This window comes from Salvia miltiorrhiza, chromosome 2 (assembly GCF_028751815.1).
Source record: "Salvia miltiorrhiza cultivar Shanhuang (shh) chromosome 2, IMPLAD_Smil_shh, whole genome shotgun sequence".
In the NCBI taxonomy this organism is placed as follows: domain Eukaryota; kingdom Viridiplantae; phylum Streptophyta; class Magnoliopsida; order Lamiales; family Lamiaceae; genus Salvia; species Salvia miltiorrhiza.
The window spans coordinates 36,247,185-36,274,009 of record NC_080388.1 but is presented as its reverse complement, the minus strand read 5'-3'; the positions used below and the strand labels follow the sequence as shown (position 1 = coordinate 36,274,009).

General features: G+C 36.8%; 2 long non-coding RNA genes across 2 annotated transcripts; both read left to right on the top strand.

Moving 5' to 3' along the window:
* Positions 1 to 2,055: 2,055 nt before the first annotated feature.
* LOC131012224 (uncharacterized) lies at positions 2,056 to 4,956 on the top strand. Its single transcript, XR_009097238.1, has 4 exons — positions 2,056 to 2,330; positions 2,423 to 2,462; positions 3,926 to 4,001; positions 4,595 to 4,956. It is a non-coding gene; the product is annotated as an uncharacterized LOC131012224 (long non-coding RNA).
* Positions 4,957 to 11,769: 6,813 nt separating this feature from the next.
* LOC131012223 (uncharacterized) lies at positions 11,770 to 14,677 on the top strand. Its single transcript, XR_009097237.1, has 4 exons — positions 11,770 to 12,044; positions 12,137 to 12,176; positions 13,646 to 13,721; positions 14,315 to 14,677. It is a non-coding gene; the product is annotated as an uncharacterized LOC131012223 (long non-coding RNA).
* The last annotated feature ends 12,148 nt before the right edge of the window (positions 14,678 to 26,825 follow it).

The window sequence follows — 26,825 nt, the reverse complement described above, 5'->3', positions numbered from 1 at the left end:
ACTTAAACTATCATTGAATAAGGCAATAGTCGATTAGGTGTTCCGTTTTGCGTGAACAACCTGAATGAAGAACAATGCCTGCGTCAGTGATTCGTGCGTGGCACTCCGCTTGCACTACTTTTATTGGATTCTCTTCATCTTTCTTAGCTCTTCACCATGGCTATAGTGAAATATAACTGAGTTTCTAGCTTCTATTGTTCTTCTCGTAACAGTGATCATGCATTCTTAACGCATCTAAGTTTATTGAGATATCTAATCAATCAATAAAGCATAAAACTTGAATGTAAGCATCAATACATTCATATAGAACGTGAACTTCTCAATGTTTTAAAATCATTACCACCTTCTTTCTTGCTGAGCATGACGATGTGATGAAGCGTTGAGCTTTAGTCGACTGACTCATATATACTAGTGATCATACTAGAAAAATGGGTTAACTCTAGGGTTCAGAGCAAATGAACTGCTCTGATACCACTCTATCACGACCGGCCCTAATTAAGGATAATTAAGCCGGGGAAACCGTGACTAATGGGGGAAGATTAGAAACGGGGTAGAAAGGGGGATAATCAAACAAGGAAGGATCGCATTTCATCATTTTTAACAAAAGGGATATTTATAAAATAGCGGAGGTTTGGTCGTATAGACTCAAATAACTAGCAAGTTCGGATAGCTCCGACTTAGCCAAAATAACATAAAACTTCTGAGTACGCAGCGGAATAAGGTTCTGATTACATGTATGAAGACATGTATCCCTAGAGTTCATTAATACATAATAAGACAAAAGAGTCCCGCTCGTCACTTCATCACCATCGGCAGCTACTCAACCTGCACATTTAGAAATATATGCAGGGCTGAGTACAAAAGTACTCAGTGGGCACGTATGCCTAAGTATAAAAATACATGCTTCAAAACTGTAAATTGTCATGCCATCATAAACAGTACAGCAAGGGAGTTTTTCGCTAAAAAGGCCCAAGCTTACTAAGTTCATTTGTGATTCTTAAAGTTCGTCTGCAGACTAAGTTCTCTTGTAATCTATCATATCTGGAACTTTGTGCCGGAGAGGTGGCCACCTCTCACGGTCACTTGACCGGCCAACCCGCTAGATGACTCACGGTCACTGGTGTACACTAGCCCTGGCAGGATAGCTATCAACTGCTCAGGACCCGAATTCGATTGCATCATTGGCAAAGCCAAAGCAGATAGATATCATACTAAAATTGAAACATTTTATGGCAAGACAATACTTGAAATAACTTTAACTCAAAGATTTTATCATGAAATAACTTGCTTGAACGTAACATTTAAACTCATTTGATATATATGAAAGTAATGCCCACCTGATAGCAACTTTTGCTTTGGTAAAGTAGCTCCTTGACTGGCTATTATTACTCTCGCGCTTCACCTTTATTGCGATGATATAAAGTAAGATATTTGCTCGAATAAAATCCTCAATTAATGAGAATGCGTAATTAAACTATGCATGACTCGTATTCCGATAATTATTATTCTGAGATAATAATCTGGGAGATTCTATTATAAATCCTGATTGTCGGATTAAATAAATAAAATTAACTAATTAAGGATCGTCTCATGAGGGTGGATAAATAATTAATCCGCTCATCTTAGAGTATTCTAACTCACTTACTAATTAATACCCTTGTTCTAAATTAAATTTGTAATACCCCGTTCCTTTTTGCTAAGTTTAGAATATTTTTTTTTCGAATTTAGAAGTAAGATTATTCACGCCGGATATAAAGAAAATGAATTTATTTTTAATTCCAACAAAAATGATTTACAAAAACATTTGTAAATTTAGTTATTGAATTTATATGCATTGCATATTTATTTAATTTAGTATTTAAGTATTTTCACGAGCTATTTATTTAACGAACCCTGAAGTATTTATTACAGTCCCGATATTTTATCTATGTTCCTAATAGCCACCTTATATCATGATTATTTATAGCATACATGTATTTATGCAGACTAATAAAATCCTCCCATATCTCATCCTCAATCCACTACTCATCAATGGTGCTACACTACTCACCAATTCACTATTTCCACCACCAACGTTAACATCACTACCCACTCACACTTTCCACTCTCCCCACTCACACTTCACACGATACTTTGCCCCCCACCAAAATAAACTTTAGCCATAATACCCATTCCCTTCCACTCACCATTTCTCCTACATACCAAGGAACTAAGTGCAGAGCTACACCCACAGAAGTTCAGCTATACCACACGGACATCCCTATCACTTCACTCATTCTGAAAATTTTCATTTGCTCACCAAGATCATTTCGACAGAATCCAACACACAAGTAAGATTTCTAAATCAGTTTCTTTACATTCTTCCCTATGAATAAGAGCCTTCATTTAAATGGTATTCATATCTATGAACCTTCTTTTCCAGCAAACAAACAGGATCAACACTCACTGAAATTTCTCACAAGGTAGCCATTTGATTTCTTTTACCTCTGCTCATAAATCGAACTTCAAGCTGCAAGCTTGTTCAAAGCTATATACAATTTGATATATACCCAGCAACGCATTTCAAGCATTTCATTAAAATGACATTCATAATCATAAGCATACAATCTGTATATATATATATATATATATATATATTCATACATCAGAGCATGATTTATAAAAGAAGAAGTAGAGGAGGACGACTTTTTGAAGCTTGGTTTCTCCATGTCTCAGTTCTTGCTTCTAGCTTGTTGAGTGAGTGTTGTGTTTCTTGCTGAGTCGAGTCAGGGGTGGGAAGAGGTTGGCTGTGCGTCGACGGCGCAGTGACGAGCTGTTGCTGCTGCTGTCGCCGAGAGAGAGACCGAGGGAGGCGGCGGCGCTCGTCGTTGCCAAGGGGGAAAGAGAGAGTTGGGGGTTAGGACGCTGGTGGTGGTGGCGTGAAGCCGCTGCCGTCGTCCGCTGGATTTTCAGAAGGAGGCGACGGCGGATCTGCTGCGAGGACGCCGGAGGCGGCGGAGCTCCGCGGCGGTTGCGCCTGCTGCGTGAAGGAGAGAGGGCTGGGTGCGTGAGTTTGTGTTGGTGCGATGAGGGAGATGGGAGAAGGGGGTCTGGCGGAACCAAAGTAAAGGAGAAAGGAAGATGATGTGGTGATTCGGCGGGCGGCGGCCAGTCGCCGGAGGAGGAGCCGTGGCGGCGGAAATTTGAGGGAGCCGAGAGAGGGAGAGAAGAGTGCTGCTGCGCAGCTGCTTGTGTGTATGAGTGTTGTGCGATTTGAGGGAGATAAGAGAGTGTAGGGTTGGGCTTTGGGCTTGGTGAGAGTTGGGCTTGGTTAGAGTGGGCTTGAGTGTAGTTTAGGGCTTAGTTTGAGAGTTTGGGCTTGAGGTTGGGCCTTTGTTTTAAATTTTGAGGTTGAGCCGATTTTAATTAGAGTGGGCTCGAGTCATGGGCCGATTTTTATGAGTTTTTGGGCTGAGATTTTATTTATTTTTGTTTCAGTTGGGCTTTTAATTTTTAAATCTGCTGGGCCTTTATTAATTTATTCAATTGGGCTGTGCAGCTTCTTTATTTAAAATGGACTATATTATTTTAATTAATTAAACTTTTTAAGTTTGATTAATTATTTTAAATTTTTATAATAATATTAAATTATTATTATGTGCATATTTTAAGTAAATTACTTATTATATGCTAAGCATGACAAGATTTGCATTATATTTTGCAATAAGAATATTTATGATTTAATTGGTTTTATTTATAATTCCAATTATTAAAAAAAAAATATGAGTAAGAATATTGTTGGTGTTCTTAACTCAAGAGAAATGTTTTCAATTATTTATTCATTAAATTTTGAAAACCCGGCTAAGTGAATTATAGAATATTAAGCACTTCACTATGACTTAAGATTAGAATTCAAGGAGACCTATTGAGAATAGATTTCTTGTAGGCTTTGAGCATCAGGAGGATTAGCACTGCTTTTCCAATTCAGAGATAAGATTAAACGACAGGCTTTGCCTATACAGGTGGGCTTATTTTTCAAATGTATGATTTAGCTATTGAGCTTAAATATTCGTGTAATATAAACTGTTTATCCAATAAAATATTTTTGTGCACTCTACCATGTTTAAGGCTCGTACAGTTAATCAATTGAGGTTCTCTTATGACCTAACACGTTGTTTAAGAATTGTGTACACTTGTTAGCTGACTCGGTGGGTTGATCTCCATCGGGCACTAACCAGAGGCGTTATAAGGGTGCTCGACGGGATGTGTTCCGGAGCATAGAAATGATAGGCCTGTCTGGATTAATTTCCGAGGTTTATTATACTTGGCTGGGTTACGCCCTCAGTTCAAGTCAGCGGGAGACAGAGATCCGTCGGTGGCTAGAGGTCCGGGATCACAGCGAGTAACAGAATGGAGTGTGCAAACGCGCGCAAAATAATTAAGTATATATATATGAAAATGTTTTAACATGCATAGAAGTTATTTCTCTTTAAAACCTTCTATGTCATGTCAGTAAGATTGGATAAACTGTTCTTCAGATTATGAAATGCTTTAAAAGTTGCAGCCCACTAAGTACATTAGTACTTAGCCCAAAATTACTTTCAAATGTTTTCAGGTTAATGGCTGGTGATGACGGGGCAGAGCTGAGGCTAGAGTTCAACTCCTTATTTTGATTTTCGCTGCAGAACTAGCCAGTATCTGTCTTTTGTTTCTTAACTTAAGACCTATCATGTTGTGATTCTAAACAATATCTTTTGTTGAGCCTAAACTATTGACTCTCAAAGTATTTCAATCAGTGAATGTTGGTTATCTGAAGCATGACACTAAACTTGTGATCCTGAAGTTGTTATGTTTGTTGATTGATTCGTATCACTTGAATACCTGTCTTTCTTCATCCAAAGGGGCTAAGCCCGATTGTTATCCCTTTTATTCGGATTTCACAAGGATTTTCCCTTGTTCATTTAGATGATTAGTCGTACCCCAATTATAGTTATTGTTTCAAGAATTGGGGTGTGACAGAATGGTATCAGAGCCATGAGTTTTCTTTCATGTTTCTGATAACCATAAGTTTTTAAATGTCGAGTCTAGAATAGTACCTCTAGACTTCTAAGAAAGTTGTTGAACCTCAGCTCGCCGTCACACTGCCGCAAGAAAAAGGTACGATTTAAAAGTTTCAAGGTTATTAAATGTTTTAGAGTTTTCAAGAAGTGCGCGCTTTAGTAAATGATGCTATGTGAATTGCTTACCGCTTTCCATATGCTATAAGTTATGAATTGCTAATCGCTTTCATATTGTTATTTTGAGTCTCCGACTCATATAACCAGCTAAGTATCGTGTTTGGGACAACCCGAGCCCTTAACGATAAGATAAGTCAGTATCGTGTTTGGGACAACCCGAGCCCTTAACGATAAGATGAGTCAGTATCGTGTTTGGGACAACCCGAGCCCTTAACGATAAAATGAAGTAAAGTCGTGTTTAGGACTATCGAGCTTTTCACGAATACCAGATGTATGGTCGAGTTAGATTCTTTGAATCTTTCCGGCAATAGAAAAGTTTCATGTGACATTAAATGTCCACATGTTTCAGGTTTCAAAGAGAATGAACGAATAAGAAAGTTATGTTATTGTTTTAGGTTCACTGCCTATACGATCAGAATAATAAGAACTCTTACAACTGTTTGAGTACCACCCAAGAATGTCTTGGGAATGTTAGTCGTGATAGCTCCGCTTGATCGATTTAAGTAAGGACTGGTAAGATAGAAACGTTTAACATAGATATGTTATAACGTAGAAGCAATGAGATAAGATTAAGGATTCACTTGAGTATTCCACCCAGATAGATCAGTTTCCCCATAGAGTTAGCCTTTCATAGGGTTACACTATAGAAGTAATATACCTTAAGTATATCTATGTATGTATATATGTATGCATGCATGCAGAATAAGTCTCACTTTTGTGTTATTTTCGTTCGTAAATCAGAATGGAAGACGCACCAAGAAGACGCGGTAGGGGACGAGGACGTGGTCGTGGTCGTGGACGCGGCAGGGGATTCATCCCTGAAGAGCCAATCCAACAAGTAGCACCAAATCGTACTGCTGAAGAGAAGTTTCGCAAGGAAAAACCTCCAACATTTGACGGGCTGGGCGATCCAACAGACGCCGAAAAGTGGGTTAGGGCCATAGAGCGTATCTTTAACTACATCCGTTGCGATGACGAAGACAAAGTAACTTGTGCAACCTATCAACTGGTAGACGAAGCCGACTTCTGGTGGGAATCGGTGAGGCGCACAATGACTGAGGAACAGTGGGAAAATTTCACATGGGAAGATTTTAAGACTGAATTGTATGAGAAATACATACCGGGATGCTATAGACAGAAGAAGCAGAATGAGTTCTGGAATCTGAAGCAGAGGGCTGGGACAGTTACTGAGTACGATAGAGCCTTCAATCAGCTATCAAGATATGCTCCGACGCTGGTGGACACTGATGAGAAGCGTGCAGAAAAATTCAGGAATGGACTGCGCCACGAGATATCAATCTCCCTAGCAAGCCAGGGAGGTCTCACCTACGCACAAACTTTGAGCAGGGCTCTTACCATTGAGTCATTGCTACCAAAGGAAAAAGGGAAAGCTCCGGGACAGTCTGGATTTGTACCACCTCAAGATGGTGGTAAAGGAAAAAGAAAGTGGAACGAAGGAACTGGAGGAAACCCTGGAAATGGAAATGGGAAGAAACCATGGGTTGCTAACCAAAATCAGAATCAGCGTCAGAACCAACAGCCGCAAGCAATGGGACGACCACTCTGCCCAAAGTGTCAGCGACCTCATTCAGGGGAATGTCTGAAAGGAATGAATATCTGCTATAGATGTAGGGGTGAGCAATCGGTCGGTTCGGTTGAAAACCGATCCGAACTCCTAAAACCAAATCATCCAAACTTTTAAAAAATGTCAACCGATCCGAACCAAAATTTTCCTTCAACCGATCCAATCCAAACCATACTTAAACTTCGGTTTCGGTTTGGTTTTCGGTTTATCCAAACTTTGATATAATATTTAAATTTTTAATTTTAGAAACGTATTTTCTGTCAATGAGAATTTTGTAACAAAATAAGTTAAACCAACCTTAACTCAAATATTAACCATAAATATAAAATTTACCTATCCATTGACCAATTTCAATTATGATAAAATTGTAACTATATATATACATATACATATACATATACATATACATATACATATACAGGGGAGTGCTAGAATAAAAACACTCTTAAGTGTATAAAATATAAATGATTTTCAGCCCTTAGATCATCAAGATCTACGGTTGATTCGTAACTCTTTTGGATGAATTCGTGGTCCTGGGTTCGAATCTCAAAGGTAGCAAAAATTTATTTTTCACAATTCATAAACATGTTGGATGAATTCGTAACCCTGTTGGATAAAATTCGTACATTAAAAAACGTTTATATTTATATTTTAAAAAGTATTTTTACAGTAGCTCTCCCCTACATATACATATACATATACATATACATACACACACACACACACACACACACACATATATATATATATATATATATTATAACTTATTAAATTAAAAAACTTCGATCGGTTCGGTTTCATCCAAATTTTTTAAACATAAAACCGATCCGACCAAAACAATTTCGGTTTTTCTAAAATTAGAACCGATCCAAAACCAAAATAATTCAAAACCGAACCAAACCGACCAAATACCAATGGTTCGGTTCGGTTATTTGGATCCGGTTCGGTTTTGCTCACCCCTATATAGATGTGGGGAAACTGGGCACTATGCTTCAGTATGTCCGAAGAAGAACGGAGGAGCACCTCAACAGCAAAACCCCAGAAATCAACAGCGACAAAATCAGGGTCCTGGAGGACAACGGGGACAGCCACAGAATGCTAGGGCCTATGCCCTTAACAAAAAACAAGCAGCGGGAAACCAAGGAAACTTGGCAGGTATGATTAATGTTTTTGACGTGCCGATTATAGCTTTGTTTGATACTGGAGCGTCCCACTCTTTCATTTCACATGCTGCTTGTAAGAGATTAGAATTGACTCCACAATTGGCTGAGACAACTTTAGAAGTTAGCACCCCTGGTGGTGGAAGATTGGCTGCTAAGGACATTATCTCGAACTTAGAGCTGAACATAGGTGCTGAAACATTTAAGGCAAATTTGTATGTCATCACTATGATAGAGTTTGACATAATCCTAGGGATGAACTGGCTTACTCAAGTCGGTGCCACGATACTGTGTAGCGAGAGAAAGATCTCTTTCCAATCCGCTGGAAAGGAGAAGGCAAGTTTTCATGGCATAAGAATGGGAGGAAGAGTACCAGTGATTTCGGCGATGAAGGCCACAAAGATAATGAGAACGGGAGAATGTCAGGCTTTTCTGGTCAGTTTGACAGGAGAACATGAAGTAAAGAAAACGATCGAAGAAGTTCCAGTGGTGCGAGAATTCAAAGATGTTTTTCCCGAAGAATTGCCCGGTATGCCACCGAACAGACAACTAGAATTCACGATTGATCTAGAACCCGGGGCAGCACCAGTGTCAAAGGCACCATACAGAATGGCCCCGCCAGAGTTACAAGAATTGAAAGTGCAACTACAAGAACTGTTGGATCTAGGTTTCATACAACCTAGCGTATCACCGTGGGGAGCACCGGTCTTGTTCGTCAAGAAGAAAGATGGTTCACTAAGGATGTGTATCGACTATAGAGAATTGAACAAGCTCACGATAAAGAATAGATATCCTCTTCCAAGGATAGACGACCTGTTTGATCAGTTGAAAGGAGCCGGTGTGTTTTCCAAGATTGATCTAAGATCTGGTTACCATCAACTCAAGATGAAAAGAGAAGACATCCCAAAGACAGCGTTTCGAACACGTTACGGACATTACGAATTCACAGTGATGCCCTTTGGATTAACGAATGCCCCAGCAGTTTTCATGGATTTGATGAACCGAGTGTTCCATCAATACCTCGATAGTTTTGTCCTAGTGTTTATTGACGACATCCTCATATACTCTAAGACTGAAGAACAACACGAGGAACACTTGCGCATCGTACTCGAAACCCTGCGTAATGAGAGACTGTTTGCCAAATTCAGCAAGTGCGAGTTTTGGTTGAGAGAAGTGATGTTTCTCGGTCACATAGTGTCGACTGAAGGAATCAAAGTGGATCCCGCCAAGGTCGAAGCAGTCAAGGAGTGGAAGGCGCCATCAAATGTCAATGAGATCAGAAGTTTCCTCGGTCTAGCAGGTTACTACAGAAGATTCATCGAAGGATTCTCGAAATTTGCTAGGCCAATGACTCAGCTTTTGAAAAAGGGGACTAAATACGTTTGGTCTGAAGCGTGCGAACAAAGTTTTAAAGAGCTCAAGACTAGGCTGACTACTGCACCAGTGTTAGCAATACCAGAAGAGAATGAAGAATTCATGGTGTACACCGATGCCTCAAAACTAGGATTGGGTTGCGTGTTGATGCAAAATCAGAAAGTGATAGCATATGCGTCTCGTCAATTGAAGCCCCATGAGCTGAAGTACCTGACTCATGATTTAGAACTAGCAGCCGTCGTGCACGCGCTGAAGATTTGGAGACACTACCTCTATGGAGTTAAGTGTGAGATCTTTACAGATCATAAGAGTTTGAAATACTTCTTCGAGCAAAAGGATTTGAACATGAGACAACGAAGATGGCTCGAATTAGTAAAGGATTATGATTGCACCATCAGTTATCATCCAGGAAAAGCGAATGTAGTAGCTGACGCACTGAGTCGAAAGACGAAGGCTAAGCTAGGGTATTTCATCACCCAGCAGAAGGAACTGATCCGTGACTTCGCCTCACTCAGTTTGGAAATTGTTCATCCTCCAGACACAGTATCGGGTTGTGTTGCTGCATTGATAGCTAAACCTGATTTGAGGGAAAGAATTGTGCAAGCACAAAGAGAAGATTGGTTCTTGGAGAAGATGCGTCTAGCTGCAAGAACGAATGAAACGAAAGGATTCACTGAAGCAAAGGATAATGCACTTATGGTTGGTGAAAGATTGTGTGTGCCACACAAAGAAGAATTAAAGAATGAGATTATGAGCGAGGCTCATGATACTCCTTACACTGCACATCCAGGCAGCACAAAGATGTACCAGGATTTGAAGAAAATTTTCTGGTGGAAAGGAATGAAAAGAGATGTAGCGTTGTTTGTAGAGCGATGTCTCGTTTGTCAACAAGTTAAGGCCGTGCATCAGAGGCCGTATGGAATGCTGCAACCACTACCTATCCCCGAGTGGAAGTGGGAGCACATCAACATGGACTTCGTAGTGAGCTTACCGAGGTCAGCACGTGGAAACACTGCTATTTGGGTCATAGTAGATCGATTATCAAAGTCAGCGCACTTTCTGCCAATTCAAATGACTTTTGGATTGGAGAAACTTGCAAAGTTATATGTCAAAGAGATAGTACGCCTTCACGGTGTACCTGTATCTATCACGTCAGATCGTGACACCAGATTCACATCGCGTTTCTGGAAAAGTTTACAAGAAGCAATGGGCACTCAGCTGAATTTCAGCACAGCGTACCATCCTCAGACTGATGGGCAGTCAGAAAGAACGATTCAGATTCTAGAAGATATGTTGCGAACGATTGTCGCAGACAAAGGTGGAAGTTGGGAGGATTTGTTACCTCTTGTAGAATTTGCTTATAACAACAGTTATCAAGCAACAATTGGAATGGCTCCATATGAGGCTTTGTATGGCCGAAAATGTCGATCGCCACTTTACTGGGATGAAGTGGGCGAGAGAAAATTGTTAGGTCCTGAACTGGTCCAACAGATGGTTGAGAAGGTCGACCACATCAAGCAAAGAATCAAAGAAGCTCAAGATAGACAAAAGTCTTACGCCGATAAACGCCGATCGAAGTTAGAAATCAATGTTGGGGATCGAGTTTTCCTCAAAGTTTCTCCCTCAAAGGGAGTTATACGTTTCGGAAAGAGGGGCAAGTTACGACCCCGTTTTATAGGACCTTTTGAGATCCTAGATAAGATAGGCCCTGTAGCCTATAGGTTAGCATTGCCACCCAGTATTGGAGACGTACACAATGTGTTTCATGTCTCTCAGTTAAGAAAGTATGTGTTTGATCCAAAACATGTGATTAAGCATGATGAAGTGGTCCTAGCCCAGGACTTAAGTTATGAAGAGAAACCAGTCCAGATACTTGATCGCAAGGTTCAAGTTTTACGTAACAAGAACATCGTTCTTGTTAAAGTGAAGTGGAACCATCACGGGATGGAAGAGGCCACATGGGAACTTGAAGATTCAATGAAAGTCAAGTATCCCCAGCTAGATTATCAAGGTATGTAATTTCGGGGACGAAATTTTTTTAAGGAGGGAGGAATGTAATACCCCGTTCCTTTTTGCTAAGTTTAGAATATTTTTTTTTCGAATTTAGAAGTAAGATGATTCACGCCGGATATAAAGAAAATGAATTTATTTTTAATTCCAACAAAAATGATTTACAAAAACATTTGTAAATTTAGTTATTGAATTTATATGCATTGCATATTTATTTAATTTAGTATTTAAGTATTTTCACGAGCTATTTATTTAACGAACCCTGAAGTATTTATTACAGTCCCGATATTTTATCTATGTTCCTAATAGCCACCTTATATCATGATTATTTATAGCATACATGTATTTATGCAGACTAATAAAATCCTCCCATATCTCATCCTCAATCCACTACTCATCAATGGTGCTACACTACTCACCAATTCACTATTTCCACCACCAACGTTAACATCACTACCCACTCACACTTTCCACTCTCCCCACTCACACTTCACACGATACTTTGCCCCCCACCAAAATAAACTTTAGCCATAATACCCATTCCCTTCCACTCACCATTTCTCCTACATACCAAGGAACTAAGTGCAGAGCTACACCCACAGAAGTTCAGCTATACCACACGGACATCCCTATCACTTCACTCATTCTGAAAATTTTCATTTGCTCACCAAGATCATTTCGACAGAATCCAACACACAAGTAAGATTTCTAAATCAGTTTCTTTACATTCTTCCCTATGAATAAGAGCCTTCATTTAAATGGTATTCATATCTATGAACCTTCTTTTCCAGCAAACAAACAGGATCAACACTCACTGAAATTTCTCACAAGGTAGCCATTTGATTTCTTTTACCTCTGCTCATAAATCGAACTTCAAGCTGCAAGCTTGTTCAAAGCTATATACAATTTGATATATACCCAGCAACGCATTTCAAGCATTTCATTAAAATGACATTCATAATCATAAGCATACAATCTGTATATATATATATATATATATATATATATATATTCATACATCAGAGCATGATTTATAAAAGAAGAAGTAGAGGAGGACGACTTTTTGAAGCTTGGTTTCTCCATGTCTCAGTTCTTGCTTCTAGCTTGTTGAGTGAGTGTTGTGTTTCTTGCTGAGTCGAGTCAGGGGTGGGAAGAGGTTGGCTGTGCGTCGACGGCGCAGTGACGAGCTGTTGCTGCTGCTGTCGCCGAGAGAGAGACCGAGGGAGGCGGCGGCGCTCGTCGTTGCCAAGGGGGAAAGAGAGAGTTGGGGGTTAGGACGCTGGTGGTGGTGGCGTGAAGCCGCTGCCGTCGTCCGCTGGATTTTCAGAAGGAGGCGACGGCGGATCTGCTGCGAGGACGTCGGAGGCGGCGGAGCTCCGCGGCGGTTGCGCCTGCTGCGTGAAGGAGAGAGGGCTGGGTGCGTGAGTTTGTGTTGGTGCGATGAGGGAGATGGGAGAAGGGGGTCTGGCGGAACCAAAGTAAAGGAGAGAGGAAGATGATGTGGTGATTCGGCGGGCGGCGGCCAGTCGCCGGAGGAGGAGCCGTGGCGGCGGAAATTTGAGGGAGCCGAGAGAGGGAGAGAAGAGTGCTGCTGCGCAGCTGCTTGTGTGTATGAGTGTTGTGCGATTTGAGGGAGATAAGAGAGTGTAGGGTTGGGCTTTGGGCTTGGTGAGAGTTGGGCTTGGTTAGAGTGGGCTTGAGTGTAGTTTAGGGCTTAGTTTGAGAGTTTGGGCTTGAGGTTGGGCCTTTGTTTTAAATTTTGAGGTTGAGCCGATTTTAATTAGAGTGGGCTCGAGTCATGGGCCGATTTTTATGAGTTTTTGGGCTGAGATTTTATTTATTTTTGTTTCAGTTGGGCTTTTAATTTTTAAATCTGCTGGGCCTTTATTAATTTATTCAATTGGGCTGTGCAGCTTCTTTATTTAAAATGGACTATATTATTTTAATTAATTAAACTTTTTAAGTTTGATTAATTATTTTAAATTTTTATAATAATATTAAATTATTATTATGTGCATATTTTAAGTAAATTACTTATTATATGCTAAGCATGACAAGATTTGCATTATATTTTGCAATAAGAATATTTATGATTTAATTGGTTTTATTTATAATTCCAATTATTAAAAAAAAAATATGAGTAAGAATATTGTTGGTGTTCTTAACTCAAGAGAAATGTTTTCAATTATTTATTCATTAAATTTTGAAAACCTGGCTAAGTGAATTATAGAATATTAAGCACTTCACTATGACTTAAGATTAGAATTCAAGGAGACCTATTGAGAATAGATTTCTTGTAGGCTTTGAGCATCAGGAGGATTAGCACTGCTTTTCCAATTCAGAGATAAGATTAAACGACAGGCTTTGCCTATACAGGTGGGCTTATTTTTCAAATGTATGATTTAGCTATTGAGCTTAAATATTCGTGTAATATAAACTGTTTATCCAATAAAATATTTTTGTGCACTCTACCATGTTTAAGGCTCGTACAGTTAATCAATTGAGGTTCTCTTATGACCTAACACGTTGTTTGAGAATTGTGTACACTTGTTAGCTGACTCGGTGGGTTGATCTCCATCGGGCACTAACCAGAGGCGTTATAAGGGTGCTCGACGGGATGTGTTCCGGAGCATAGAAATGATAGGCCTGTCTGGATTAATTTCCGAGGTTTATTATACTTGGCTGGGTTACGCCCTCAGTTCAAGTCAGCGGGAGACAGAGATCCGTCGGTGGCTAGAGGTCCGGGATCACAGCGAGTAACATAATGGAGTGTGCAAACGCGCGCAAAATAATTAAGTATATATATATGAAAATGTTTTAACATGCATAGAAGTTATTTCTCTTTAAAACCTTCTATGTCATGTCAGTAAGATTGGATAAACTGTTCTTCAGATTATGAAATGCTTTAAAAGTTGCAGCCCACTAAGTACATTAGTACTTAGCCCAAAATTACTTTCAAATGTTTTCAGGTTAATGGCTGGTGATGACGGGGCAGAGCTGAGGCTAGAGTTCAACTCCTTATTTTGATTTTCGCTGCAGAACTAGCCAGTATCTGTCTTTTGTTTCTTAACTTAAGACCTATCATGTTGTGATTCTAAACAATATCTTTTGTTGAGCCTAAACTATTGACTCTCAAAGTATTTCAATCAGTGAATGTTGGTTATCTGAAGCATGACACTAAACTTGTGATCCTGAAGTTGTTATGTTTGTTGATTGATTCGTATCACTTGAATACCTGTCTTTCTTCATCCAAAGGGGCTAAGCCCGATTGTTATCCCTTTTATTCGGATTTCACAAGGATTTTCCCTTGTTCATTTAGATGATTAGTCGTACCCCAATTATAGTTATTGTTTCAAGAATTGGGGTGTGACAAAATTTATAATTAGAAATAACTGAGTATAATTAATCGATTAATAAATTTAGAATCCATCTCTACTTGGGCTCGATAAATAATTTAAAGCATGAAGGCAACCCATTTGTTGAATTAAAAGAAATGCTCACATCTAAATACCCCACCTGGGCTTCCCTCATAAAAGAAATCAGTCCACTTTATAATTAGGACTAGACCAGAAAACTTGGCCCATCTCCATTAAATTTTAGCCCACAAGTTGGCCCAAAGTTTCAGCCCAATTCCTTCCCTCTTCCATCACGGTTCACGCTCTTTCTCTCCCAATTCTCTCAAAATCGGTAGCCTCTCACTCCCTCTCAATTTCGCTGCCAGCACCCACACCATACACGGTTCATTTTCGTTTCCGGCAAGGGGTCGCCGCCGACCGCCTCTCTCTCTAATTCTCGGCTAGTCTCAGCCCGTCTCCCTCTTAATTTCTCAAATGAATCAAATCGAGCCCTAGTTTCTAGGATCAAGATTTCCGCCACTGCTACAACTTCTTCTCCGGCGAAGCAAACTCGCCGCCGCCGCGGCATTTCTGGAGATCCGCGAGTGCCCGCCGCTGTGCCCAATTTCCGCCGAGGCCGTCGTTGAGCCTCCCTCTGATTTTCATCCAGCGGCCGCAACGGCCCTACTGTCGCATCTCCCTCGGTGAATCTGAATCCGCCGCCGTCACTGAGTAACCGGCGAGCAGAACCGCTGAGGTCTGTACGTGCGCCCCTCCGACGCCGGTGAAAGCTCTGCCGTCGTGCCCTCGATTCACTGAGCAGGGCAGTTGCCCATTCCCTCTCAAAAGCTAAGTTCCCTACTCTCACTTTACAACTACTGCGTATGAATTGTCTGAGGTATCTTATGTACATGGTTTATCATCTGTGAGATGGTAAAGCTATGGTTCTTTCTTTCTAGTTCGGTTAACTGTGATTCTCTTGGTTCCTATTTATCGATTATGCAATAGATTGAAGCTAGGCATCCTGGATTTGCTATTGTCATAAGAACTCTCATCATTGTCTCATGTGAGAAAAGTAAATACATATAAACTGATTTATGTGCTTGTGACTTTGCTAAGTCCATAACATATACTCATCTATACATTTTGTATTTCTACTTAAATCATTCTTGTTGGATGAAATGCAAATGGGATTCGAACGAGCTGAGCTTTAGTAAATACCTTGCAAAATGTTATGTGTTTGAGACTGTTGTTGATTTCAGCAGGAAAAGAACTCTTCGAAGTTCCGGTAGAAGCTTTGCAAGCTCTATCTCTTTCCCTCAAATTTCTGGTGTCTAAGGAAGAAACAAAGGATTGTTGGCTGATATAGATGGGTGGAGGCGTATGGTGGCTGCCCTTAGAGATTTGAAATGATGGGTAAGGCATAGGGTGGCTGATGGACCTTGCGTGAATTAAGGCTGCAGAGGGGAAATGTTGCTGTTGTAGCAGCCCTTTTTGACCTTGCGTGAATTAAGGCTGCAGAGGGGAAATATTGCTGTTGTAGCAGCCCTTTTTGAACACACGTTTCCTCTTCCTACTCTCTCTTTTCCTTCTTTTGATAAAGTAGCACTCTTTTCTTTTTTTTCTTTTTGCACTAGATAGTGAATAGTAGTGTAGAAATGATTGTTGATGGTATTTGTTGGAGAGCATGCGTGTAGTATGCAATAGAGTAGGAAAGAGGACTATGATTGTAAGTGTTTGAAAGTCTTGAGGTGACAAATAGAATCCCATAGTAGTTTTTGTATCAATTGAGGATCTGAAAATCTAATTTTTTTTGGATTCTACTAATCTTTATAAAGCCTCTGCGAATTAAATATCTAATTTAACTCGCTCTATTAGTCGGGATTAAATCCACGACTGAGTAAAGTAATAGATAGAAATAATATTTCGATTACAAATAAAATAATAACTCGACTTCGCTAAGTCAATTATCATTCTGAAATAAATCATTGACTACTCAATAATTCAATCGTGGCCATCTCAGGTAATGGCATCTAATTCAGAACTCTGAGTTGAATTAACTGAATATTAATCACTGGATTAAATCAACTGAAAGATGCAAAAATAAATATTGCATTTATTGCTCTTAATTATAAAATAAAATAGCGGGCTACTACAAGTCTTCAGTCCTTCGTTATTCAGTCTTCAGTGTTCAGAAAAGCAACTAAACTAGAAAAGAACTCTAACACTTGAGTTCGAACAGTTTCTAGTCTATTACAAACAAAGCCTATGGATTTTGGTATCATCAAAACTAGGATTTTACCCGTGCATACGCACGGGTACCAAATTACACAAATACATGCAAAATAACTACAAATATAAGAAGGAATATAATATTAAATAAAGCAAAATATATGTATAACAAACAATAAAATATCTTATACAAATCAAAACTTTAGAGTATCATATAAAAAACATTATCAAGAATCTAAAATTTTAAAGTTTCAAATATCAATACTTAATAGTCATTGATATATATATGAACATAAAATGAATCTAGCCAATGCAATAATCAATGTGGAACCTAAAACAAATCCAACCTATGAAATAATCAATAATCAGAACCTATGGAATAAAAAATATATTATTTATTACATAAAAAGTTAAATATGAAATATAACGAATTAGACGATTATATTTATGCAAAATAAAAAATGAAATTTATGATTCCTATCCAACATAACATTACAGCTTAAGGGTGTGTTTGCTTTGAGGTATAAGGGTGGGATAAGCTACATTTACCACCTTATACTTCGTTTACTTTGATGTATAAAAAAATTCTGGCAGGTTGTATGATTTTTTGGACAGCACCTTATCCCTTGGGAAATGGATAGTTTTATACCTAAAAGAGGGTGATATAATTTTATACCACCTTATAAGAAGTGGATAAATATATTATCCTTCAAACCAAATAAGATATAATAAATGTAGTCCCCACTTTAAGTGATAAATTTATACCTCATTATATTATCCCTTCATTTAGAGGATAAAAAGCAAACACATCCTAAGAGAAATCAAGTTAATTTATTTATTAAAATAAATAAACTTGTTATTTATTTTCACACACACACACATACATATATATATATGTATTTATATAAACTTTGTTATTTTATTTATATACTCTAAATAAAATAATGCATTGATTAAATTATTAAATTTCATATGACATTTGAATTAATATCGATTATATAATATAAATATTAATAAAAATGTTTTCTAACATAAGAGTATCATAAACCATACTGCCTATAATATATACATATATATAATATGTGAAAATCAATCTAATTATTAGGTTAATTAACTTAAAGCCCAACATTAATTTAATTCAAATTAAGCCCATTAAATAAACTATCAGGTCCATCAGAATTAGCTGATCCAAATATAGTTCAAGCCCAATTAATAATTCAGATTTAATAAATTAATAATTCAGATTTTATAACACCAAAATAAAAATCAGATTAATAATTCTTTCCCTTCCTCTCACACGCATACTCTTTCTTTCTCTCTCTGTTCTCTCTCTCTATCGCTCCTCCCTATCGCCTCTCTCTCTCTCCCTTCTTCTCCGGCGGTCGTCGCTGGTTCTCGCCGCCTCCGGCGCGGCGAGGCCGGCCCCTTCTCTTCCCCCCTTCCTTCCCTTCCATTTCTTCCCTATATCTAAATCCCCAAATCATAAAATCTAATTCCTAGGGTTTCTACCTCCCTTCTTCCCCTCTGGAATTCGTCTCTCCGCCGTCGTCTCCGTCGCACCACCGCCTCCACTGACTCAGGTAAGCTCTAGATCTATGGAGTATTTCATTATAACTATTAATTTCATTATATTAATTCTGCATAAGTCTTATTCATCACCCTTACAGATTCAAGTCTAGAGACAAAAAAAATCAGGAAATCTACAATGAAGGAGGATACTGAGCTCGCAACAGCCGTTGGGAGTTCAACCATGCCATCCCACAAAACTTTGGTGATAAAGAAGATCGCAATGATATAGAGGCAGAACATACGCCTCACTTCACCTCAAGATCTCTGCAGCAGCCTGCGCCCCGCCTCAGTGTGTCACTGCGAAGCCCATCATTTGTTTGTCGTCGTCTTGCTTCCTCCGGCCTCGGCTCATCTGCCAGCGACTCTATTTGTCGTCGTCTTGCTTACTCCGGCCTCGGCCCATCTGCCAGCGACTCTGTAGAAGCCAATGACGTCTCTGCAGCCCAACAACTAATGTGAAATGTGGGAGTGAAGAAGTCATACTTATAGGGGCCGAAACTTGGAGGGTAAGTATAGAATTTGATTCTGGAAGCCAAACTCCAAATCAGTATTTTGTATTAACCATCAATTTTTTTGTTTATCCGGTGGTTTGTTATATGTGAAGATTAATTTTATTTTTACCCAAAAGATTGTTGGATGTCAAGCTTGGGGTCCAAGTCTTGAATTGATTTTGGAAATCAGATTTCACTTTTACATTATACATTAGACAAATTTGGATTACACATTGGATAAATGGGTTGTTCTTTTTCCCGCCAAAATGCACAAATTGGCTCAGGTTGAGCTTTTATATATATGTTGACAAGGTTTTGGATATTCCATTAAATTCCCAACATTTAATTTTAACTGAATATATTTCAATTAAATATTGATTGAATAAAAAAATAAAGAAGAACTCACAATTATAAATTTTGATATTATGAAATGTAAAAAAAGACAAGAAAAACTAAAATTTAATAAAAAAATAATTAAAAAATAAATTTATTCAAAAAGATGAGAGAGGAGTGAGATTTTTTTAAAAAAAAATTAGTATTTAAACAAATATAACTTTTACATTTTAAATCAGATATTTACATAAAATATATCAAATTAAAGCTCTTATCGTGATCTTTAATTTGACATCCATATTAAATATTTTATAACCAATCGAATTTCACAATTTTGAAAAGACATAAAATAAAAAATAAGAAGTTAAAGAAAAAATATACTAGTTTACAAAGTAACTTTCAATTTTATTATAACTTCAAAATTGCCATTCAATTTTGAAATTGATTTCAAATTGAGAATTGTCTTTTTAATATAACTAGCATTTGCATCCCATGCAACGCACTGGAAAATATCTTTTATTTTTTTATATATAAAAGTTAATACTAATTCAATTATCATACTCATAAATATAATAAAAATTAATTTTAACTAAATATATTTGAATTAAATATTAAAAAAATAAAAAATAAAAAAGAATTTACAATTATAAAATTTGATATTATTAAAAGCAAAAAAAAGTTAAAAAAATAAAAAAAAAATACTAATAAAAAAGAATTTAAAATTTATTTTATGAAAATGATGAGAGAGGAGAGAGAAATTTATAAAATTATAATAAACAAATTTAATTTGTACATTTTAAATCAAATATTTACATAAAATATATCAAATTAAAGCTCTTATCGTGATCTTTAATTTGATAGGTATATTAAATATTTTATAATTAATCGAATTTCATAATTTTGGAAAGAAATAAAACAACAAATAAGAAGTTAAAGAAATGGAAAATAAAAAGAAAAATATAGTTTAAACATAAACCTTCAATTTTATTATAACTACAAAATTGCAACTTAATTTTGAAATTAAGTTGAAATTGATTTCAAATTGGAAACTGTCTTTTTAATATAGTATAGATATGGATTATAGAATATTTAATTTCATAAAATTATCAAGTTGGCGTAACTTGAAGAAATGTAGAATTTCATTTCTCCATATGCTAAATATTTGAGCAAATATATATATATATATATATATATATATATATATTAACATTAATTTTAACAGCGAATGCATTAATTTTTACAGTGGATGCATTAGATTTGATGGTTCTCCCGTTCTCACAAATAATGTAGTTCTCTCTAGAACCACACCCTATATATATATATATATATATATATATATATATATTATATTTGAGCAAATAAATAGAAAAAAATATTTTTCAGATTTTAGAAATTGTCATGGATGATTATACGATTTTCTCTATTCTCTATTTTTATTTTTCTTATGTCCTTATTTTAATCATTTTTATCCATATATTCTTCAAAATTAATAATAAATAATGATGTTGTTTTATGGAGTATAAAGCATGTTAAAAAAGGATTGATTTTGAATAATCATAGCATCCGGTGAGCCACGTCAAATTTTCATAGCAAAAAAAAAATAGATGAGTGGTGCAATTGATACGAAATTAATAATTCAAGGTTTGTAAAAAAAATCTATAGTTAAGGATATAATTGATAGTGTAAAAATAATATGAGGTTTAAAGTATTACTAGCATTTAGGTGTGCAATGCACGAGAAACTTTAAACGTTTATATTTATATAAAATTGATATCAACTCAATTATCATATTTATAAATATAATTAAAAAATAATTTACTTAATATATTTGAAATGTATATTGAAAAAATAAAAAAATTACAATAATAAAAATTGATATAATGAAAAGAAAAAATTACAATATATTCCCTCCGTTCCATAAAGCAAGATCAAGTTTCCTTTTTGGTATGTCCCACGAAGCAAGACCAGTTTCTAAAAGTAGCAAAAAATTTACTATTTATTCACCTTTTCACCTACCACACTTAACACACAAAATACCAATTTCTTAATTTCCGTGCCGAAAAGAACTTGGTCTTGCTTCATGGGACGGAGGGAGTATATTGCATACTGCATTAAATCCAGAAGTTTTTAAGGATGGAGATATTTTGGAGTAACTAACGAGATGATTATTCGTGTAAAATTTTATCGAGATTATTAACCAATTATTGATTTATATTTTATTTATTTATATACATATTTTATAAATTTAAATAAATTCAAGAAATTAATTGGTATTATACACACACACACACACATATATATATATATGTATGTATATATATGGGTTCGGGACGATAATAATATTAATATCATCACATATATATATATATAATTAAAAAATGAAATACTCCTATGTGGCATCACCATATTTTTGCATTTTTATCTATCCCATTTCTAAAAAAAAAATCAGTATTTATTAATTCCTATTTATCTAAATCTTCTCATCCCACATTGATTTGTTTATGAAAATTTACCAATTGAAATACTAAATAAATTGATATAATATAATTTGAATCTCGTATCAATTTTTTTAAGCCTTAGACTAGATGATTCTCAAAACTTAGTTATGGTCTTTCAAACTTCAAACAAGATGATGCTTACTAGCCAGTTTTATTCTTTCAAACTCCAAACGAAATGATGCTTGAAATTCAGTTATTATATTTTAAGCTCCAAATGAGATGATGCACATAACTATGTTATGGTTTTTCAAGCTCCATACAAGATGATGTTTAGAAGTTAGTTATGATATTTTAAACTCCAAATGAGATGATGCACATAATCATGTTATGTTTTTTCAAGCTCCATACATGATGATATTTAAAAGTTAGTTATGATCTTATAAGCTTCAGATTGTATAATCTCACAAATCAGTCCTGGTCTTTCAAGCTCCTAATGAAAATAATGTTTAGAAGTAAGTTATGATATTTAAAGTATCAAATAGTGATGTTCAAACGATTGACGCATAAAAGTCAGATATATTGTTTCAGGGTCCAGACGAGATAATCCTCAAAAGTTTGGCGTTCAAAAGTTAAATATTGTCTTTCGAGTCCTTGATGATCCTCTGGTCTTATAGAATTGAGATGGGATGATGCTTATATGGCATATGAGATCCTAAATTAATTTTTATCCGTTAATATAAAAAATTGTACAAAATTTATATAAAAAAGTATTTTTATTATTCTAGCAAAAAATGAACATTTAATTGACGAATATAGTTGAAATTAATATAACGTAAACTCTATTACATTAAATTAAATTAATTAAAAATAATATACATAATTTAAATCAAAATTTAAAATCCCATCGAATTTCAACGGGTTATAAAAAAATGAGTCATTGCAGAGGGGGAGTATAATTTACGAAATTCCTACAAGAAAGTCAAAAGCAAACATTAAAAGTGGTTTATTCGGCCATTGAAAACCTCAAGCTTTGAATTTCTTTTTTCCCATCAGCTAAATGTAACATTTTCTTATTATTTTTTCCCTTGTAGAGTGGTTTAACATTAATGCCAATAAACATTTCCCCACCATTAATTTTTAGTACTTTCAAAATTTGAAACAATCCCACTTTCCTCCTCTTTTCGTCCTTTCCCCAATTCTAAAATCACAAAACAATGGCATATTCCTTCGATTTTTTAAGAAGTGGGATAGATTATTATAAAAGGGAAATTACTTTTGCACCTATCTTGTTCCTTTCCACCAATCATGGTTCACTCCCACACGAACGAGTGGCATCCTTTGTTATTTTACTTAAGCCCAATCTTATCCCTAATATTTCGCAAACAATAAAAAATTCATGGGGTCTATTAATTTGTTTAGAGTGTCAACGGAACCCAAAGAAAATTTAATTGCAACCAAATATATAATGTTGGCACATTCACACAAATTAAAAGAGATGGAATATTGAAATGATCAAACAATTTTATGCATACATATTATGTATACATAATACCTTTAAAATTTAAAGTTATTTTTTTAATATTGGAGCATTAATTATCTAATAGCTTGACTAATTTAACCCTAAGCTAAATCGGCGGCTATGTATAAGATTTGCTAATCCGTTATTTCTTTTCTTATTCTAGAAATAGCAAATCAATTATGTGATTCTTTTAAGCACTATAATTATAATGCATAAAATCATAAGACTGTAGGGCAAAAATTTAAATAGATTATAATTATACAATTAAGCACTATAATTTTGTGAATATTATCACACTTTCTCTTTATGGTTTAACTATTTTATAATTATACACAACGTAAAATAACAAGATAATAGGGGCACCCCAAGCCCAACCACAACACTCGTGGCCCGTGGCCCAATGTCCATCCATAAAAGATATAACAACGTATCTTTGGTGTGATAAGATATTAGGTAAATTGATATTAAAAGTAAAAAATAATATAAAAATAAAATACTCTTTCTCTCTCCCATAAAAGTGTGCACTTTTTGCCATTTTGGAACATCTCACAAGAGTATAATTTCGAGAACTATCACACTAATACTCTATTATAAAATTACTTGAAAACTATTGATTAAAGTACATAACATGATAATATTGTATATGAAAATTGATATTAAAAAAAGGGAAAATGGGCAGATTGGCCCCCGAAGTAGTAGCCCCTATAGCATATAACCCCTCTTACTCACTGTGTGTGCAACTAAACCCCTGAACTCCGAGAAAATGGTGCAAATTCCCCCCTCTGACCTAACGCCGTTAAGTGTCCGTTAACGTTTGAGTTGAATTGCACCCTGTACTTCAGGGGTGGTGTCACACCCCAATTCTGGAAGGAATAAACTATAATCGAGGTGCAACTAATTCATAGAAATAAACAAGGAACAACCTTGTTAAAACCCGAATAAAATAACAAGTCGGGCTAGTCCCCTTTGGATCAGAAGTTTAGTGTCATGCTTCTGATAACCAACATTTAGAATGAAATACTTGTGAAATAATAGTCTCGGCTCAACAAAATATATAGAAGTTGAGAGTCTAAGCTCGATAAGAAACATAATTCAGAATTTACATAAAGGTCTTATGTTAGAGAAACAAAAGACAAAAGAGCTAGTGCAACAGCGGAAGACAAAATACGGAGTTGAACCCTAGCCTCAGCTCGCCCCGTCAGCACCGACCAATCAACCTGATAAACATTTGAAAGTATTTTTGGGCTAAGTACTAATGTACTTAGTGGGCTAGCATTTTTGTAAACATTTCATAATCATAAGAGCAGTTTATCCAATTATACTTGATATGACTTAGAAGGTTTTTAAATTCAAGTAACTTCTAAACATGTCAAAACATTTTATAATGTTGCGCGCAATTGTCACACTCCCTTTCGTTACTCGCTGTGATCCCGGACCTTTTAGCTACCGACGGATCCATTACTCCTGCTTACTTGAACTGAGGGCGTAACCCAGCCAAGTTCCCATTTGGGACCCAATGCTCCGGAACACATCCCGTCGAGCACCCTTATAACGCCTCATACATGATTAGTGCCCGAATGGAGATCAACCCACCGAGTCAGCTAATAGGTGTACACAATTCTCAAATAACGTGTTAGGTCAAGAGAGAACCTCGATCGATTCATTGTTGCGAGCCTTAAACAGAGCAGAGTGCACAAAAATATTTTATCGGATAAACAGTTTTCATTTCATTGAAACATTTAAGCTCAATAGCTAAATCATACATTTGGAAAATAAGCCCACCTGATTAGGCAATGTCTGTCGTTTAATCTTAACTTTGGATCGGAATAGCAGCGCTAGTCTTCACGGTCTACAAAGCCTACAAGAAATCTATAATCTTAATAGGTCTCCTGAATTAAATCTTAAGTCGTGGTGTAGTGCTTATCATCCTATGATTCACTTAGCCGGGTTTTCAAAATTTAAAGAATAAATAATTGAAAACAAATTCTCTTGAGTTAAGAACACCAACAATATTCTTACTCGTCTTTCTTGTAATTGGAGTTTTAAAATAACCAATTAAATCATGATGCAATGCATGACTCATTTCATACTTAAGCATAATAGTCTACTTAAAAAGCACAAGTCCAAGATACATAAACAAAGGCAGCCCACTGCCGCCTCTGCCCCCTTTCTATGCTCTGCACTACTCTACTCTACTCTGCTCTGCTTCAACCAGCTCTGGTAATCAGCTCTGCTATTCAGCTCTGGCATTAAGCTCTGGCATTCAGCTCTGGCATCCAGCTCTGGCATTCAGCTCTGCTGTTTAGCTCTGGCATCCAGCTCTGGCATTCAGCTCTGCTGGTCAGCTTTGCAATCCAGCTCTGCTCTGCCTTCCAGCTCTGCTCTGCCCTCCAGCTCTGCTTTGCACCCCAGCTCTGCTCTGCGCCTCCAGCTCTGCTCTGCACCCCAGCTCTGCTCTGCGCCCCAGCTCTGCTCTGCGCCTAGTTCTGCTTTGCGCACCAGCTCTGCTCTGCTCTCATCTCCCTGCTCTGCACTCATCTCCTTGCTCTGCTCTTCACCCCTAACCTCTGAACACCTCACGACTCTCTTTCTCAGCTCACCAGTACAGTTCGCGACGATCACCTCCTTGGTAACGGCGAAGCGCCGTCACCTCCCTCTATTTTCGGCAACCGCAGCAAACCACAGCCGCCACCCTCACTCTCCTCTACTCTCGACTTATCCGCCCACACAGCCAACTCCACAAAACAACACGCTCAATGCTCGATTTACAGCAACATAAAAATCAAGACTTCACCTTTATCTATTCTTAACAGTTATGCAGCAAAATATAGACATATAAACATACAAAAACATGAACATGAATTTAGATTCTTGGACGAAAAGTGAAGTAAAGAAGCAGAGGAGTTAAAGGTGAAACCTTGGCTTGGATTTGCTGGGTGAATCGTTGGCTGCTGTTCTTGGAGTTCAACGTTTGAAGCTCAGTTCGGGAGGAAACGAGAGAGAAGTGAGTGAATGAGAAGAGAAAGATCGGAGTGCATCGAAAGAGATATATATATTGAAGAGGGAGAGAACAGTGAGGCGGTGGTGGTGGACGAAAATATCAAGGAAAGAGGTGGGTTGGGCTTTGATGGAAGATGATGGGTTGGGCTTTCATTTATGCATACTCTTATTTAAAAGCTTGAGGTCCAAATAAAATTAAAGCCCACTCATAAAATGATTGAATGCTTAATTAAATAAATATGCAATGCATATAAATTTAATTACTAAATTTACAAATGCTTTTGTAAATAATTTTTGTTGGAATTAAAATAAATTCTTTTTCTCAATCCGGCGTGAATCATAAATCTAAGTTCAAAAATAATTCTAAACTAAATATTAATGGGCGGGGTATTACAGGTGGATCTGCACCTTAATTTTTATTTTTATTTTTTAAATTTCAGCAACCCACCTCCGGCATCAACTTAACCGCCCCCGTACTCATCGGCTTCAACTTACACTTTGTCAGCTCGCACGCGCTCAGTCTCTTGATCGTCGACTGCTTACCGCCGACATGCAACAGCATC